Below are 19,214 nucleotides of genomic sequence, written 5' to 3'. Positions count from 1 at the left end.
GGCTGTTGGGCTGTGCTTTCCCCTCTGTCCTCTCACAGCAAGGAGAGACTCACAAGAGCTGACAATACTGAAGCAGCATCCAGATCAGAGCAACCCAGGCCTGAGGGCTACAATTCTCAGCCTCTCTTAGCTGCTCCCCTGCATGAAAGGGGGCAGCTAGAGCCTGCTCAGCCTTGCACCAGCCAGCCCGGTGGGTGACCTTGGTGCTCTGACAGAGCAGGCCCAGCTGTGCACATATGGGCAGCACCTTCCCTGCATCCTGCCAGTCCTCTAGGGCCAGCTGTGCAAGGCCAGCCTGCTGTGGCACCTGTCCTCTCACCTTAAAGCTGGGGACATTTGAGGGATGGAGTGAAATCGAAGCTGCAACCTGAGTGGGGCTGAGCCATCTCCCACGGGCACTGTTAAACAGTGCTGCCTCTATGTGGGACAGCCTGGGCTGCTGCGAGCAGGACATCGCTTCTCCACCTGTGCACAGATCCCACCTCCCCAGAGCACAGGGCTGGAAGAACCAGTGTTCCAGCCACCATCAGAAGGTTTCAGCTCCACCTCCTTTCACCCAAACAGCCCCTTTGAGAGGGTATCAGCTCCAATTTAACATCACCCAGCTCACACACCCCCAGCTTTCCAACTTCTTCCTCTTGTCCTTCATATGTATGAGAGGTACTGATCAGATATATATATATTAAAAGCACACCAATTTAGACGAGCACAAACATAAAAGCGATTCCTGAGCCTATGGTATAACCACACCTTTGTATGGCTTATAATGGAAAAATCAGTAGTAAAATTAAAAGTATTAACTTCCAAACAGTGCTTTCTGTTGTTTTATGTTTGGCATAACTGACCGAATGGGACATGTTAATTTTTAATGGTGATTTTATTTATTTTTCCTACTGTATTTCTTTAGTACTTTTTCCTTTTATATGACATACTAATACATAATTCAGTGGTTTTATGTCTCCCTGCACAGTCTGCATGATTTCTTGTGCTATTGAACAGTACTATTTATGACCAAATGGCCAAAATGTCTTTTTTTATTAATCTTTCCTGGTCATGGATTTGCTTGTTTGTTCTTTTGTTTTCTTGCCATTTTCTGAGCCTAACAGAGTGCTCAGCTCCCCAGTTTCCCTGTGTGGAACAGCTCACCCCAAAGGGTTGTAATTCGCATGTTTACCAAGAAAAGTCAGTCAGCTAACAGAGGTTGAAAATACAGCAGAGATGTTAATGTGCACCCAGCTGTTATCACCAGAGGTCCTCTTGCATTTCTGTGACTTGTGCAGGGATGCACATGACCATGTGAGTCAGATGTCCCCTTTAACTCTAAGATCAGCAGCTCCACTGCTTCTCCCCAGGCCTGCCAGTCCCAGGCACCAGCTACCCTCAGTTTTGCTGAGGGCCTGAAGCCAAAGTAGCACCATCACAGGCTGCAAGCCCAGCTCAGAAGGCAGGTGGCCAAACTGTCTGCAGTAGCCTCAGTGCAAAGAAACCAAGCACTGCCACCTTTGTAAACATTTGTTTTAATCATGTCTCATTTGGTTATCAGCACCTAGGGTGCACTTTTTAATTTAGTAATTACTTTATCCATAGGTTAAGCACACACTGAATCCAATCATTACATCATTACAGTCAGTACATGGTGTATATCCTTAAATACCATTTCTGGGATATATTCCATCTGTACATCCTCCTCAGGCAATAGCAGAGGACACAGAGACCTTCATTAGCCCTTTGATGGACTACAGACATCCTGCTTGTTAGTCCATTATCTAACTGCTTATCAGTCACATTCTTGAGCTCTCATTATTTTACTTTCACACTGCTGTAATTAGCCTCTACATTTTTCAGACACTCATAGTCTTGCTTCAGCCTACACACACAGTTTGTACAGAAAAGAGGTTCAAATACTGATGCATAAGTGCAAACCTTTTAAAGGTGACCTGTAAAGAACTGCTGATAAAAGAAGCTCTTTTGTGTTTGTTTTCATTTCCTTCAGGTATAGGCTGCTTCTTCTCCAAGCACCCTGAAGGTTGCCAGGGAACAAATCCTGCTCACCTGCCTGGTGCAAATATTTTCATTGATACAAGGTACCAGCTCAAAACAGGTGAGCAAGATTCAGCCGAACTCAGGTAAGGAAGATGCTTTCTTCCTAGTTCCGTTCCTTGAAGGTATTTTTTCTCTCTCTTTTTTTTTTTTTCCCAAATTTTTAGGCATGGTCTCAAATGCTGTTTTTCAGGATACACCTTTCAACCTAGAGACAACAAGGAGAATTGTTTGGAAACATTATGGAGAGATCTATCCACTCTTGTCTACATGTTCTAAGGCTTCCTTCACACAAGACATGATTCTGGATTGTCCATTCACCTTGAAAGGCCTTCAATGGTAATGGCAAATGTGAACATATGAGCAAAACTTTAATTATTGTCCATGCAGGCTGAGCTGCTGTCATGTGATCTAACTCGGTCCACCAGCAAACCCTTTTGGTTTTCATGTGGAACAGTGGAAAAACCAATAAGCAAAATCTGCCACTACTTAGGAACAGATACCATCAGCACCATGAACTCAAAGTAAACACGAAACCCAGAAAATGAGAAGCAGCCATTTCTTCTGTTGAAGGTCTACCTATGTGTGGCCGTTCCAGCTCCATGTTGCTCAAATTTTAGATGTTTTTATGAAAAATACTTGCATACCTATGATTATGGTCTGCCAGGGAGGCCTTCATTAAAAATGTTGAGGTGTCATCGCTCTGCTATAAAAATTTGCCCCAGGCTGAACACAGCTAAAAGGCAATTCTTTTCCCATACCAATGCAGAAGTAGAGTATTTGCCTCAGTTTATCACCCGTTCATCTTCAGTATACTGCTAGAGAACATTAGCTGTAGAGCAGGCAGCAGCCTCTGCAACAGAGTGCCCACTACCTCCTAGCCTAAGATCATCCTTTTGGTCTCACATAACTTTGCCCAGTTTTACTGTTGAGGCTTAAGAGTTTGGAGGTGAGCTGCTGCATCTTAGAAACTGAAAAGCCATGTTAAAATTTTTGCAGAGTAGATTTCAGCTGTTGTCAAAAAAGACATCGAAGAAAGCAGTATTGTTTTGCTAGTAATGACAATGGTCCCTTCCTCTTGCATCCCTTCTCCAGAAGATGTTGGACTGCTCCGCTGAGAGACCTTAAGAGCGCTCTGTTTTACTGCAGGGACTGGCTGGCTTGACAGGGAGGGAAAAGCATCACCCAGGAACAAGAGAGGTGCCTTTTGCTATGATCATGAAAATCCACACACATTTGGCCAAGTTATAAACCACAGGTGGTCACTAACTGTGTGTTCCTTATTTTCTGGATGCCTGACTTGAAACCCTGGGGGCTGATTTGCAAAGTGCTGAGTGCTGGAAGCTGTAACTGAAGTCTCTGGGAGCTCTGCTTTGAACATATATTGAGCTATAAAAACACTAAGTACTCAGAAACATCAAACTAGGGCCCCAAAATCAGTGGGTCCTTTGACCTTAATCTGCTCGTGATTCAGCTCCCCATCTGTAAAATGGGAATACTCACACCCTGTTGTCTCACAGGGGTGCTGTGAATTCAAATCCATGTGTCAATAAAGTACCCAAATGCTCTGCTGAGCGCACAGCTGAAACACCCAAGAGCAAATCAGTAATTTTGTATTCAGTACACTGTTCAGATGATGTGAGGTAAATAAGGCCTGGGCCACACACTGAATGATATGGCCAGATGTCTCTGAGCATCATGCAGAAGGAAAAAAAAAATATATATATATATAAGCTCATGTAATTAAAGACTGTCTTGTAATGTGTTTAACACAGGGGAACAGAGTTGTGGTTATGTGGACAACTTTAGCTTTGGTATTTCCCGAGCAAGAAAAATAACATTGCTACTGAGGGATGGTGTACAGTGAATTGCTGACACTCAACACTGTGCAGGAGGTAGGTGAAAAGTGCAGTGATAAATATATCTCACAAAATGTGTAACTTAATTATTCAGATGGCAAAGGAGAGCTAGGACACACTGGAATGAAGGATGCCTGCAGAGCCTTTACTCACCACTTCCTAATTAGGATACCACTCTTAATTACATAATCATATATTTTGCCTTGGGAATCCTTACCTCAGCAGACTGGATTTCTTCAATATTTTGTTTGTATTCTTCTACATACTCAACTAGCTCTTACCCTGCTGCACATTATTTAGTCCCTGCTATGAAGACAGAACTATTAACTTCTGTGTGAGTTCCTTACAGCTCTGGCACTAATTCACGGTTAATTTACTTCCACGGTACATAGAGGCAGGTCACAGGGATATTAAGGCAAAAGGAACCACTAATTTGGGACTCAATTTAATTTTTCAGAGGGGTGGAAGTCTTTGTGAATCGATGCGGTGGCTATTTGCTGGTAGCAGACAAATCCTGAAACCGAAGGACCTGAGATGTTATTTGAGGTATTCTGGTGCAGGGGAGCACAGACAACTCTGTTTACTGACTCAACACATACCATCTTCCTCACTCCATCTCTAATCTGTGCAGTCTCTACCTTCAGTACCTCTCTTCATCAAGGTGCTTCCTCCATCCATTCCTCATGCACTTAAACACAGGCAATTAATTTCTGCCTAGGAAGCCAGGCCCTTAGCTCCATCCTCTCTATATTCTTCAAAACCTGCCCAATCTCACACATGCTGCCCCAGCCCCCTTCCCAGCAGCATTTCAGCTCCTTTGTCTGAGCCCCTCTTTCAGCCTCTCTGCCTCCTCCAGCTTTATTTCTTCTCTCTTTAGGACATCTTTGTCACCTGATAAATGGTTACTGAGTTTATATGTGCTGCAGATTTTCAAAAACTTAAGAATTTGGCTAAATCTGTCAAATCATCAGAGAGATGGAGAAGACAGCCCTCTAAAAAAATGCAAGCCCCCAAGTCAAAGGACTGTCTTTCAGTTCTGACACTTTGCAAAGAAAAGTCACCAGAATTTGGCACATACTTTTAATCTAGCCCTGTTAAATTTGCTTTTCCTCAGAACTATGAACTTCATTCTGCAGCAGGCACTCAAAGAGAAAATTTCAACTCACATCAAGGTTTGGGGTACAAAAATAAATATATATTTTTAAAAAATAAAAAAAAAAATAAAGAAAAATCCTTTTAAAAAAAAGAGCTAGGCAGAGATTTCAACCTCACCAGTTATTTATGTGATGGAACCTTCCAAGTCTCCACAGTGCTGTACAAATTAGGTTTTGGAAGACATAATTTGGGGGGGGACATATAGGTATCTTAAGTGTCAGAAATTTCTTTACTGAACTTTGGTGCTTTACTACTGCAGTGTGGGCCTAGAGCATCTGAATATAACACATTGAAAAGGAATTACTCCCTCTTCTAGGAAGTGGTTGGGAAAAGAAATAATGAAAGAAATATATATATATATATATATATAAAACAAACAAAAACAAAAAACAAACACAAAAAACACCCAAACCCAACCAAAGAAGACCAACCAACCTAGGGTTTCAGCAGCAGCTTTGATGTTGCCAGCCAACAGGATAAAATGTCACTGGAGGGCAATACCAGTGTTTTGCCCCATGCTGAACTGATCAGGCTTCGAGCCTTTTTGAACAGATCTGTATGTTGCAGATGCTGTAAGGTCCACTTTAACTTTCCTGTTAACTTAAAAAATAAACAAAAATAAAAAACAATCCTCAGTTATTAACTCAACAACTTGTTCTCCAGAGGCCACTGTGATACATATTCAGCTCTTCTGACAGAGCACTAGTTCAACAGCGACAAAGTATTTGAGATTCATTCTAATGGTGGAAAAAAGTCCAAGTTGTTTTCTTTTCCACATGATGGATAATAAAACCAAGGTGAAACTCCAGGTTTAAAGTTTTCACAAGTGCAAGAGACATTTCCTGATTTGCTTGGGTCCATGAGAAGTCAGACATTATCTCATCCCTGTCTAAGTTTCTCTTTTAATTTTATGCTCTATGTGGGAAAGATGGCCTTGAGATCTAAAGGGAAATCTCATCAAATTGGTGATCCCCGAGGCAGACAGCCCCGCATGGCTAAGGCCCAACCAGTTCCCAGCCTCAGCCACAAACTAACCATAGGCAAGTCTGTTAGGCACACCATGATGGTAGGAAATTCCTCAGACTGGGTCAGGTTCTGATACTTCCACATCAGAAATATTTCATATTATGTGTGTTTACATACTGCACAATTACACCAAGTCAGAAACTAGTGGCAGGACAGCTGGGCCAGACATCTATTAAGCCTAGCCCTGGCTTTCCCTCACCCAAGTTTTGTGATTACCAGTTGTGGCCACTTCTGGGGGAAGAAATAGATAACCACGCAACCAATCACTTTTCTGTTCTTTTTGCTTTGTTCTTAGTTTTAAAATTTATGAAGTTGGCTACTTACCCCTGTTATTGTTACTTGCATGTTCTTATGGTTCAAAGCAAGCAGTGTCTTATCAGCCTTCTACTACTTATTCAAGTTACACAAGTCCTATCTCTCTGAGGCTTTTCAGATAAGGGCAGAAAGAGAAGGAGCCTAAAGACAAGTATAATGCAAAATGAGTGGCTGCTTTTAGTAGTCATTCCTTTGCCTTGTGGAAAACAGTCACCCGTCTACTCTCCAAACCCACGTCAAAGGTTAACCTTGGAAATCAAGATTTTACAGAAGGGAAAGTACTTAAATAGCTGACTGTTTTGATGCTTCACTTCTCCAGAAATGAGCTGTTGTTTTTGATATACTCATTATACCACATCTGTCTTCTAAATCATAGAGTAGTATTAACATCTAGTTTTTCCCATAAATTATGAACATCTAAGTAATTTTCCTGAATTTTACAAGTGAAAATGTCACCATCTCCTGATATCTGTTTCTAGCATATATACTGATGTATTTTACTTGTTTTTCCCTCCAGAAAATGAAAAAAGAAAAAAGAAAGAGCAAACACTCAAAACCATCAGAACAAAAATAAGCTTCTATTAATATTATTTTCAGACTAAGCAGAAGTTTGTGATACTAGGTGCCACTCCCCTTGCCCCATCCCCCACTCATACTGCATAGAGGTGATATTCATCTTGCAAGAAAAAAAAAGAAAAAAAAGGAGAGAGAAGAAACCACCACATCTTTGAGACAAATTTTACAGCACTCTGAATGATATGTGTGTTTTTTATGTTTATGAAACTACCATCTAGCGAAAAATAGCAGCCTAATATTTTGACACGAAGGTCATTTGAAAGTTTTACTGCCTGCAAGCCCGATCCATTTTGTTGACAAAAAGGCTCTCTCAGGGCTCTTTAAGGTCCCCCAGCCTGCTCGACTTTCTCTCTGTCTAGCATTTCTATTTCCCCTCCTCACCCTCTCCCACCAGACTAATTACCAGCTCATTAAGGCTGTCCTAATGAATTATGTTACAGCATTAAGGAAGGGTTTGGAATAAATGCTCATTTCTGTATGAGAGGAGGGACAGAGAAATTACTACTTTTGTCAGCCTTGCCAGTTGAAGCTAACTTGATCTGACCACACTCAATGCCCAGACCTCCTGCCTCCCCTTCCAAAATCATAAATATTTCAGCCAAAATGAATTTTAGATTGATATAAACATGCTCTTGGGAGGAATCGGCTTCCTAATGCTCGGGAAGGTTATACTATGAACAAGTCTGAGCTTGTGCTGTGCTGCCTGCACCAGGCTGAGGAGTAACAGGAGGTGTGGGATGTTCTCCCTTTGTTCAGCGTAGTCAGGCAGCAAGGCAAGCAGACTCAGCGCTGGCCAGAGCTTGTTAATTTAAAGTGCTTCTGTCATATTTTGGATTACCCACAAAGCTAGACAGACGCAGCCTCCATGTAGCATCACTCCACACTCTGTAGTGAAATCGTTCCTGTTTCTCATACAAAAGAGCCAAATTGGCTCCACAAAGAATTCTATGACCCCACCAAAACTGGGAGGTGTAGAAAGGAGTGAAGGTATCCAGGTCACAGGTCAAGGCTTGACTCTTAACATGCTGCTTTCTCAGGCAGACCTTTATCAAAGACCTCTCACCATCATCCACACTCAGCTTGGACACTTGAAATGCTAATGTGTTGTCTCATTGAAGAAATGCAAATCTCGTATTTTATTAATATCTGGATATTATTCTTTTAAATAGGTATGTATTTGTACCCGAAAGGTGCCAGAAGTCTTTCCCTCAGACAGCAAAGAATTAAAAGAAAAAAAAGTGATACTTCAGATAGGCCTGAATTACCTCAAAATACACTGCCAAGATTAATTTTCACTACATGCGTGTGAGGTTTTCAATTATGGTCAAGGTAGCAATTTGCACACAATTTAAAATAAAGTCTGGAACTGATAAATGTATGCTAAATATACAAATTATCATAAGACAGCTGAACATGAGACAGATAAGAATTTATTTTATTCTCCTGAAATCATCTGTTTTTTGAGAGCTCTAATTACTTTCAGATTTTGGTGAAGAATCATTAAAAGTAGATCAGTTAATACAGTGGCCTCTGTATTACTGTGCTTATGCATTACTTTTTTTCCCCAAATGGTTCTTCAGAAGAAGTCACAGACAGCAGAAAATGCTCATTTGTAGGGAAATCTTTCAGCTGGCCATATTGCATTTTTAATGGCTTCATTAGCACAAAGGAAGAAGTAAATATACATGCAAGCCTATGAGCTGACATTTCCATGCAAATCTCAAAACCTTTTTAGCAGTAAAGGTAGTAATTTAAGCTGCCTCTTGAAATAAGAGACCACACCAATCCAGAACTTTTGTACTTTAAAATCTATTGAAAAATGACTCCTTCTTAGCAAGAATTAAATTGCCTTTAAGCAGTGTGCACATCTAAGAACTGCTACTTTCTGACTGGACATGGAGTTCAAGACATTTCTGGTTTTTCTTCTTTTTTAAACACACACCCTTCAGGATGCAGGAGATGCTACAAGCTAACTTTCATTTTATGTCCATTCATCATCTTCTATTCATAAAAATTAATAACGATTGCATGCAAACTTGTGCATACAGCTCCCTGCATTACGTAGACACAAGTATATATGTTGTATAAACAAACAGGAAACATTAGAGAGAGGCATTTTCCACACTAAGATACAACCTACCAGCCAAGCAGTAGATTATTCTTATCACTCTTTTGCAGTAAAGTAGGAGAGAGAAGGCAAGCACACATAAGGCAAATTCTGCCAACCAGCAAACAGAGCTGTTGCAGGATAAACAAAAATGTTTTGTTTTGTTTTTTCCTCAACACATCCCTCCTTCATCTCAAGTGTGTTGGGTTTTTTTTAATTTATTTTTTTTAATTTGGTTCTTTTTGGTCTGTTTTTTGCTTCCTTCTCCTTTGAAGAGACTGAGCGGCTGACAGGGAGGGGTGTCTCTCCCCGTCAGGGGGTAGGTACAGGCAGGCCAGCAGTGGGCTGACAGAAGCCACCCGGCCCTAACAGCCGGGCAGGTGGGTGGATTGTGTGGCTGCGGTATCAGCTGGGGCCATCGGCACGTCCCGCTGCCTATCAGCGCTGTGCCTGGCAGCTGGGGAGATACATTTAGATAAAGCAGCCAGCAATCATTGATAACTAGTCCCTCAAATGTCAGGCAGCACAAAGGGCAGCATTGATTGCTGCTGTACAGACCACCATTCCTTTTCTTCGGTGCTCTATTTTCCCCCTCTTTTTAATATAGCAAAGACTCTTGCCGGGGTAATCTGCCTGCAGAAAGGATGTTGTGCTGCTACATGCATTGTGTTATTCACTAATAGAAGTTATCAATGTTTCTCTGATTCCCTTTCTTTTCTCCTCCTCTTCCGCTCCATCCCCCAGCTCCTACTCAGCCTCTTCTTCACAGAGGCAGGCCTAATCCAGCAAAGGACAGACAGCAAGTCCTATATCAGATATATAGGCTCTTTGAAATCTATGGTATAGATTTCCTCCTCTCTCCCACAGCTTTGGATGGGTGCCTGAAGCTCAGATTCATCTCAGCTTTCATTTATTTCTGATGCACAACAGACAGAGCTGACATTTTGGGGCCACTTCATCCCAAAATTTGAGTTGATCTGAAAGTATTGTGAATCCCAGGCATTCAAGACATTCTCTCATTTGAGCTACCCATTCTAGTAACCCAGTAACCTACAAACTTCAAAGCCAAGTTCTTGAGATACACATCATGTTTGGCAGAGGCTGCTACCCTGGCCAGGGGGGCCCCATCTCCTGCCCTGTGACAGAGCCAGGACTTGGCAAAGCAGAGCAGCTCCAGCATAAAACGCACAACATAAAGGGATGAACCGAAGGTGCATTTGACATTAAGGGGCTCCAGTGGTCCATTTGCTGATGCCTCTAGTGGTTTTCTTCATTTTTTCATCTATAGATTCTCCTTTCAGAGAATGGGAACAAGATATTGCCTGTTTCCACATCCCAGGAGTGGGCTGCAGCAGCCATCCAGTTGGTGTTTACAAAGCAGCAGAAGTCACCAGCAGAGTCCCACAAGGTCAAGCAGTAGCACATTTCAAAGAATCATAGAATAGTTTGGGTTGGAAGGTACCTAAAAGATCACCTAGATCCAACCATCTAGGGGGCCTACAGGAAACTTGGGGAGGGGGTTTTAATCAGAGAAGATAGTGATACAACAAGGGGTAACTGTTTTAAACTGAGAGAGGGCCAATTTAGGTTAGATTTTAGGAAGAAATTATTCACTATAAGGGTGGTGAGGAACTGGAAAAGGTTGCCCAGGGAGGTTGTTGATGCCCCATCTCTGGAGGTTTTTACGGCCAGGTTGGACGAGGCTTTGTGTAACCTGGTCTAGTGGTAGGGTTCCCTGGTCATGGCAGAGGGTTTGTAACTTTATGATCTTTAAGATCCCTTCCAACCTTAAATGATCTGAAAGAATCTATGATTCTATAACCCCCCTGCATTGGCAGGGACACTTCCCACTAGACCAGGTTGCTCAAAGCCCCATCCAACCTGGCCTTGAACACTTCCAGGGAGGAGGCATTCACAACTTCCCTGGGCAACCTGTTCCAGTGTCACACCACTCTCATGGTAAAGAATTTCCTCCTGATGTCTAATCCAAACCTCCCTTCTTCAAATTTTCATCCATTATCTCTTGTCTTCTCACCAGAAAATACAGTAAAAAGTCCCTCCCCAGCTTTTCTGTAACCTCTTCAGATACTGGAAGACTGTTATAAGGTCTCCCCAGAGCCTTCTCTTCTCCATGCTGAACAACCCCAACTCTCCCAGCCTGTGGTCATAGGAGAGGTGTTCCAGCTCTCTGATCATCTTCATGACTTTTCCAGCCCATCATCCAGGATTGTCCCACACTACAGCTCACTTCTTCTCCAAGCCTGAGAGAGCTGAAAGGTGATCCAATATGCATCAGGAGAAGGGGCCTCAGCACTCAGGCATGCTCACTGTATTCACATCAACACACTCCTCCTCTCACTGTCTTTTAAACTGCTGCGAATTTAAAGCCAAATCTTTACTTTAATAATGAAAAGACTGTTCCCAGCTATAAAAGAAAAAAAAAATAAATTACAATTTCTGACACTTTATAATCATCATTTTAATTATTATAACTTTAGAACACACACTTCACCAGTAATAGGGCTGAAACAAGAAATGAGGTGTTGTTCCCAGAGAGATAAATGACAAGGGGTTTTGTCTCATACACTTGCTATAATTATGAGTATTTGATCTGATACAATTTTATACTTTTATATTTTCAACATTGATGTTTTGAATGTAAACCTCTCTGAGGGTCCTTCTGAGGCCTGGAGGATTACATCTGGCTCCCTGTACAAAATTGTTTTCAATCTTCTGTGCTCTCACACATGGACAGGGAGTTTGAAAACACTCAATTCGAGCATCCACAGAGGTGGCCACTGCCACAAACTGCATCTCTGGGCAGCAGCTGCTCTGCCAGGAGGAGAGGATGCTCCTAGGGAAGGTCCTCAGCACTAACGACTTAATCAGCTCCTGAAAGCTGTGCAAGTTGAGTCCTTGGGGGGACAGATGACATGAGAAGGACCATGACAAGGTGGACCTATTTCTACCTTGAAGCAAGGCACAGCATATTTTTCTCTACTTATCAGGGTAAGGCAACACATCTGCCCTCTGTCAAAGCAAAGTCTGCCTCTCCAGTCTCTGAAAACAGATATAAAAAAGAGAGTTTGACATAAAAAATTAAAATTAAAATTAAAAATTAGCCAGGGAATGGGGTTTGATGGTTCCTGTAGCACAGTGATCTTTCATACTATTTCCTTCAAACCTAGAAGAGAAGAGGACAGGAGAGAGAATTTGTCTTTTCAAACAAAGCTTCTTTGATCAGTGTCATTCACTCTGGAGAATGGAATATTGAATTCCTTTTGCAGTCAAGCAAGGCTTAAGCACTTTTGAGTCTGGCTGCAGTTTGTGGACTTTGTGAAACATGAGTATCCCTTCTAACTCCCCTCTGCCTTTCTTCCCTGACATAGGGATTTTCAAAGGGCATCATACTGCTTGACCTGAGAAACAGGATGTTCTAAAATGTCCTCAGCCATTGATCACATACCCATGGCTGTGTGGGGAAATTGGGCAGAAGTATTGCAACTCTTAAACAGGAGGGCTGTGTTCTCACTTCAAGCTCATGAGTGGAAGATACGGGAAAGGGAAGTCATAGCCAGGAATGGCCCAGGTATAAATTAAGGAACAATCTTTGTTGCTAACATGAAAGGACCTGAAGAGAAGAAAAAAACAAACAAACAAACAAACAAAAAAAACTATTAAAGACTTATGATTCAATTTTTTGCAAGGGGCAGTATTTTCAGTTATCCTGAATGTCTGTTAATATTGATATAAAGAAGTCTGTCAGTTTTTCCGTCACAAACCATAATTTTAGGAGTGTATAAAACTCTGCCATGCAAATGCACAGCCTGCAGTGAAACTTGGTAGATAAAACTTCACCCGGATAAAGGTTTTATAATAATCTTTGCTTAAAACAAAGTTAATTAAATTTGATTTTAAGCAGAGTTTCAACAATTTTTACATTGTAGAATAATGCCAGGACTCATTTGCACCTTTTATCCAAAAGTCTTTAAGTACTGAGGCATCACACAAAGTGGAGAGTGCAGCTGGGAGGTTCGTTGCCCTTACGCTCACCCCAGAGCAGGAGCAGGGAGGAACTGGCCTGGGCCTCCCTCGAACACTTCTCTGCAATACCCAGCTGCCTCAGCAGCCACCTCAGGCAGACAGCAAGGACTGCAGAATTGGCACCATGGGGGTCCCAAAGACTAGCTGCCCCTCCTGCCACCCTAGGCCAACCCAGAGCACCCTCCCCACCAAAAAGAGTTGCTACATATTCACTGTATGCTGAACCTCTGCTTTGCACAACTCTATTTTGCCCAAGTGGAACAGAGTGCATGATAAATCAAGGCCAGCAAGTTTAAATGCCGCAGTTAAATTGCACAGTAAATTAAAGACACACACCAAAAAAAAAAAAAAAAAAAAAAAAATTATAATTTTGCCGTATTGGGTTTTGTGACATGCATATTGAAAAAAAAAAAAAAAAAAAAAGGATTAATATTGTGCTGTTTTGAGTTTCAGTCAACTTCTGTACTAGGGAGGGAGATACCACTCCAGAGACTCCCCTTTTAAAATGTGTTTGCTCCCCAAGCTGAAAATCTAATCAATTCAACCACACTGTGGACTAATTACTTTTGTTATTTTGTATTGCAGTGAGGATGGGGAGGGAACAAAATGTACCTGGTCTGCTCAAGAATGGCTATTCTACTACATACAACACAGAAAAATGACTATATTTTATCAAGGCACGAAATTGCTTTAAGAAACAGAAGTAAGAAAAACTCGTTTAGTACCAAGAGAGAAAAAAAATACTACCATGACAAGATAGTTTCTAACAGCACTCAGCACCGAGTTTTGTAAGTACAGACACATCTTCCTGTTTTGCAGCTGAGAAAACTTGAAAACTTGAAGTAGATTTGGCTTGTCCTAATTCAGGACTGAAGAAGTTAAAATTACAGTTCAAGCTGCCCCCAACCTCATGTCCTTGTGTAAATTCAGCCCTCCCTGGTTATCTGACAGTGGGACAAATAGTTTGATGGACCTTTTTCTCTGTATGCAAGACCACAGCCATGAGAAAACCTCAGGGACACAGGAGTTTCCAATATCTATGTTTGCTTATCAACAAGGAGAAGATAAACACAACAGAGAAATTCTGCTTCTCAGGCAAGATAACAGTGGCCTCCCTGATAGCACGGGACTACCCTGAAATGCTGCTGGGGCTACAAGCCTTTTAAACACACACACCACCCAACAAAAGCCAAGCAAGCACCGTTCAGCAAATATTGGATGATCTTGATTTTTTTGTGTGACTCCTTGCTTGTATGCTTTACTCATGATTCAGATTCCCCCCCAACAAAGGCTGACACAGGCCATTGTGCCCAGCTTTCTTTCATGACACAAGCCTGAACAAATTCAGGTAGGGAAGCTCTTTGACAGCAGTCATTTTGTCCCTTCAGGATAGCTGTCTGCTGATGTTCAAGAGGCATGAACAACAGTGCCTCCTTTGGTACCTGGCCCGTGAGGACCTCAAACTACTTCAGACAGAGCTGTATGAATGCTTTAGTTAGCCTTATGTAACTACAGTAGGCGAAATTCTTAGAAAAATCCTTTTACATGGATTAAACCAGGACAGGGCCCATTCCTTGCTGTGTGTGGAGGTGATTTGGTAGTGCTGATGCCAGCTTGTACAGTGATGCACTGTTTCCTGACTGGGACCTCTGGGCATTACTGTAATACAAGTAATACAAGTAAACTCTGTCCCAGTCTCAGGTGTCTCTGGTTGGACACCCAAAGGTGCTGGTATGATTTGAGAACTTGATTTCATTCTTCTCTGACACCTTTTGCAGAGACCTCAAAATTCTCACTATATTTCCTAATTGGGTTTTAACTTACGCCTTTTTAGCTGTTTCCAGACATTGTCACACAGCAGGGCAGGAGACTTGCTGAAGACCATGGTCCTGACAACATGATACGAACAGCACTCTAAATTACTGAATTCCTGGCAGGAGGATGGAAAGTTGTGGAAGACACCTGCCCCAAGGGCCCTGATGATAGTACACAGCAATAGCTAGAGGAGTTCACAACATTTTCTTGAGTTCTTGTGGAGTTCTACAGCCAAATCCTGCTCAACAGCGCCAGCGACAGGAATGGTACAGCCCTGAAATACTGCCACAGCCAGTGCCTGCAACACAGCTTCAAGGGTGGTGGAGAGTTACCTTCCACAAGTCCATATGCCATTCACTCCTGCTGTAGGTTGCTTCCATCCAAGATCTCCAATGTGAGGTAGTGCCTGACCACCTCTGCCTCCCATTGCTCTCGCTCCAGTAAAACCGCTCTGGGCATTTCTTACCCTCAGAGGTGATTTTCACCTTTTTGCCTTGTGCCAGGGCAGGGAAGAAGTAGCACAGGGGACACTGAGTGGTGAGTGGAGCTGTGCATGGTTTAATTGAAGTCCTACAAACTCAGACTTAGGACAGATCCCATCACAGATCACCTCACACAACACAAACTCTGAATCCATCCAGCAAACTTCTGCAGCTCAAAGACATGAGCTGCAGAACTTCCTTCTATTTGTGAATATATGAGAGACATCTCTAAGCTGTGAGATAATTTGCAGACTCAAAATATACTAATATGTTCAAAAAACTAACACTAAAGGACAGGGAGGTACTCAGAAACATCTCATTTTGTCTTTGAGCATGTACCATACAGGGCTATGGAGAAAGACCATGAGAAAGAAGATAAAGAAGCATTCAAGAGTACAGTTGTGAAAAGTTGTATGAAAGTATTATTTATGGTCTAAAATTAGGTTGGGTCTCAGAGTTAAAAAGTGGAGGGAATCCATACCTCTATGGGTTATTAAATGGGACAATTAGGCAAGGAGAAATGGGGAATTATTAAAGATTTTACTGGAGAATGGAAGTGTGGGAAACTTGAAAGGAAGTAAATTCTTTTTCCTTCCCTAGGAGAGCAAGGAAAAAGGAGGAAGTAGGAAATGGAGAAAGCAAGGCAGCAAGCTGGCTCACTGAAGAGACCCAGATTTGCAAGGAGTCTGAGGTCAGCCCATGCTTTCATTCAGATCCACATGCTTATATGTGATTTTTAATTGGGTGGAGGGAATGCATGAATTTTTTGACCCATTTTCTAGTCCTTTATATTGCTATGGTTCATAAAGTTTCTACCATCATAGTGTTGCAATGACAGCAAGCTTAGGTTTTCCCTCACACGTCTGCTCGCTCCCTCACCACCATTTGAGTAGCTGTCACCCTCTTCGTCACTGCAAAGGAACAAATGCCTTCCCAACTAGGCAAGGAGCTGACGTTCTATTTCTGTCTCTCTCCTTTGCAGCACAAGTGCCAGGTATTGGAAACCAGGCACTGAGATCAATTGTATCAGGTCAAAAAAAAAATATTTAAAAAATAAATAATCAAACCACAGAAAATAAACATTCCAAATTCAAAAAAAATGCAGGCAGGTTTAACAACACAGACATACACACACAAACACGAATAAGTATTGTCAATAAGTATTGACTGATCTATAGTAAGTTGGTAAAAATACTAATGTTTACTGGGAGAAACAATGCTTTCATAAATATATATTACATGGAAGAGAAATTAATCTCTCAGCTCTAATCAGGGTTGATTTATAAAGCAGTCAGCAGGCTTCTGTGTCTTACAGTTTCTTCTTGAATCTGATACCTAATCTGAGTCTCAAATGCTGAGACGTAGAATGCAAATAATTCAGGTAAAAATGAAAAAAGCAGTAACTCTTGCCTGTGGCATTATAAAAGTTGAACCACTGTAGCAGATCCTACCACCTAAAGAGCAGGAAGAAGGGGAGCTCTCACCTCCGATACAGGCTTCCTTGAAAGATCTGGCATCAAGGCTCTCACTTGTAGGCAAGAATTTGCTCTGGACCCTCCTCAAGAAACTGGATGAAGCCAAGCTTTGAATGTCAGGCCCAGTCATTGCAGGCACAGCACAAATGCCCTGCAGTAATGCCACCACCAAGGCAGCACTCAGCTGTGAGAGCACCAGCAGCCCAGTTAATAGGAAAACCAGCAAATATGACAGCACTTGAATATGAATCTGGAGACAAAGCAGAAACTGCAATTGATTGAGGACACACAAGTCAAGTTTGCAGAGGGTTTTTTATTGCTGTTGCAATAATTTGTTGTTGGATGCTATGAAAACAAAGAACTCTGCCCAGGCTGCTGCAGGCCTGACAAGTTGGGGCTTTCAAAGAGCAGCTCAACAAGCAGCAACATGGCCAGCACTGATCTCTTATTAGTCCTGCACAGGCACTTCTCAAATACAGACTTCTTGGACACTTCAGGACAAGATTCTTCTCAGGTAACTCTGACTATATAAATGGTAAACATTGAAGAATAAACAAGTCATCTAAAGCTTTTTTTGTAATGAAGAAAGAGAAAATCAGATTTGGATGACCAATCACCCTTGCCTAGTTCAGAAATATTTCTAAAAAGGCCTGAGTAGCCCTAAGAAGTTATTCCTCTTTTAGCTATGGAGGGTGCCTGGGCAGCTGACCTAGTCCTGATTACTACATTTTAGATGGCAAAAGTCATTTTAGAGGAATTCAAGCCTAATTATTTAGCCTATGTTCTGACTGGGCCTTTTCATTGAACTCCAACTCACATATTCATTTCCCTTATGCAAACATCCAACAGAAGACAAGAAAAAGCTATAATCTTACTATAAAATTAAATAGAGATTCACCTTTTCTGCTTTTTAGTGCTCTCTCACACTGTTAAGAAGGGAGATTGGGCTCCTATGTTCTATGCAGATTTTAGTGCTCTGTGAAGAGCAAACCAGTTCCACGCATCAGACATCTAACATATGTTGTTTACATAACACTTTCAGCTGTGTTGCTACTCTCTCTGAACTCAATAGTTCCCAAAAATTTGGAATCTTATAAAATGTTCTATCAGGAGGAAGCATTTGGCAGTGGAGCCTGGTATCTGTTATAGAAACCTTGCTCTCTGACAAGGAACACCAAGTTTGCTGGGTGCCACATGACAGGAGATCACTTCTTCATTTGCATCTTTCTATCAGCACACAAACTAAGCACAATCTCTCTTTTGGTGTTTTTTCCGGGTTACAAAAGGTAGCTGTGCTCAAAGTTTTCATCTGTGCCTTTCTCCACTGTAATTTCTGAGGCTCAATGGTTCTTCTGTGCTGGGGATACCAGGTTCAAGATGTTCCTCTGACCTTGACAGTAACATGCATATAAACCATCGCCTGAAGAGCATCACAATGCCCCAATGGGTTTAACCACTTCTGCTGTTTGAAGAAGAGGACCAGAGTTATCCCTAAACTCAAAATAAACTCTATCATTGAATCATGCTATAATCTGAGGCTCTGGTAACAGGAACTTTTTTTAATGTGTGATTGTGCACAAGGTCACAGACTGGGCCAAGATAAATTGGGACCTCTGAATCAGATCAGTTATTAAAAACATAACTAATAACATTAGCAGGATCTTTACAATTTTGTCATTATTAATTCTAATGCATATTCCCAAGAGAAAAGCCTGAATTATGTAGAATAAATTTGGTCTCATTTAAATAATGTATTTTGGACCCATGTTCTGTAATCTTCTGTATCTAGAACACATAATGAGAAAACCATGTACTCTGCTGTCTCCAGTCCCTTGTCACCATTACAGCATATTCACAGGGTTACTCATGTAATTGTTATGAAGTCATTAAAATCACGTGGTACACAGAGGCAGCCTGCTTCTATTTCTGGTATCAACTTGACATCATGGGGAAGGCACTGTCATTTCCTAAGTGGAGTCAGGCTACCACAGAAACTATGCTGTTATCTTGGACTCACCCTCTCCCAGCAAGTCTCCAGTGGCCACTTGTGGTTGCCTTAAAGGTGCATTTTCTGTCTTTGTAAGAGCCTGCCTCTGTAAAACAGGCCTTTGTTCTCAAGACTGGAGCTCTGAAAGAAAAACAAAAGCTGGTGTCCTGGATGGATCACGTCCAGAGAGGTGGAGAGGAGCTCTACTGCCCCTGCTTGAACTGCTCACATCCAGCACGTGCTGCTCTGAAAAGTGTACATGGAAGAGACTTTCACCTTGGCCAAAGGAAGACTGTTTCTTATCTGCAAAAATGGATTGAGCTGTTAAAGCAG

The sequence above is a fragment of the Chaetura pelagica genome, unplaced genomic scaffold, assembly GCF_000747805.2.
Source record: "Chaetura pelagica isolate M959 unplaced genomic scaffold, ChaPel_1.0 scaffold135, whole genome shotgun sequence".
Taxonomy (NCBI): Eukaryota; Metazoa; Chordata; class Aves; order Apodiformes; family Apodidae; genus Chaetura; species Chaetura pelagica.
Note: the sequence above shows the minus strand (reverse complement) of the source record.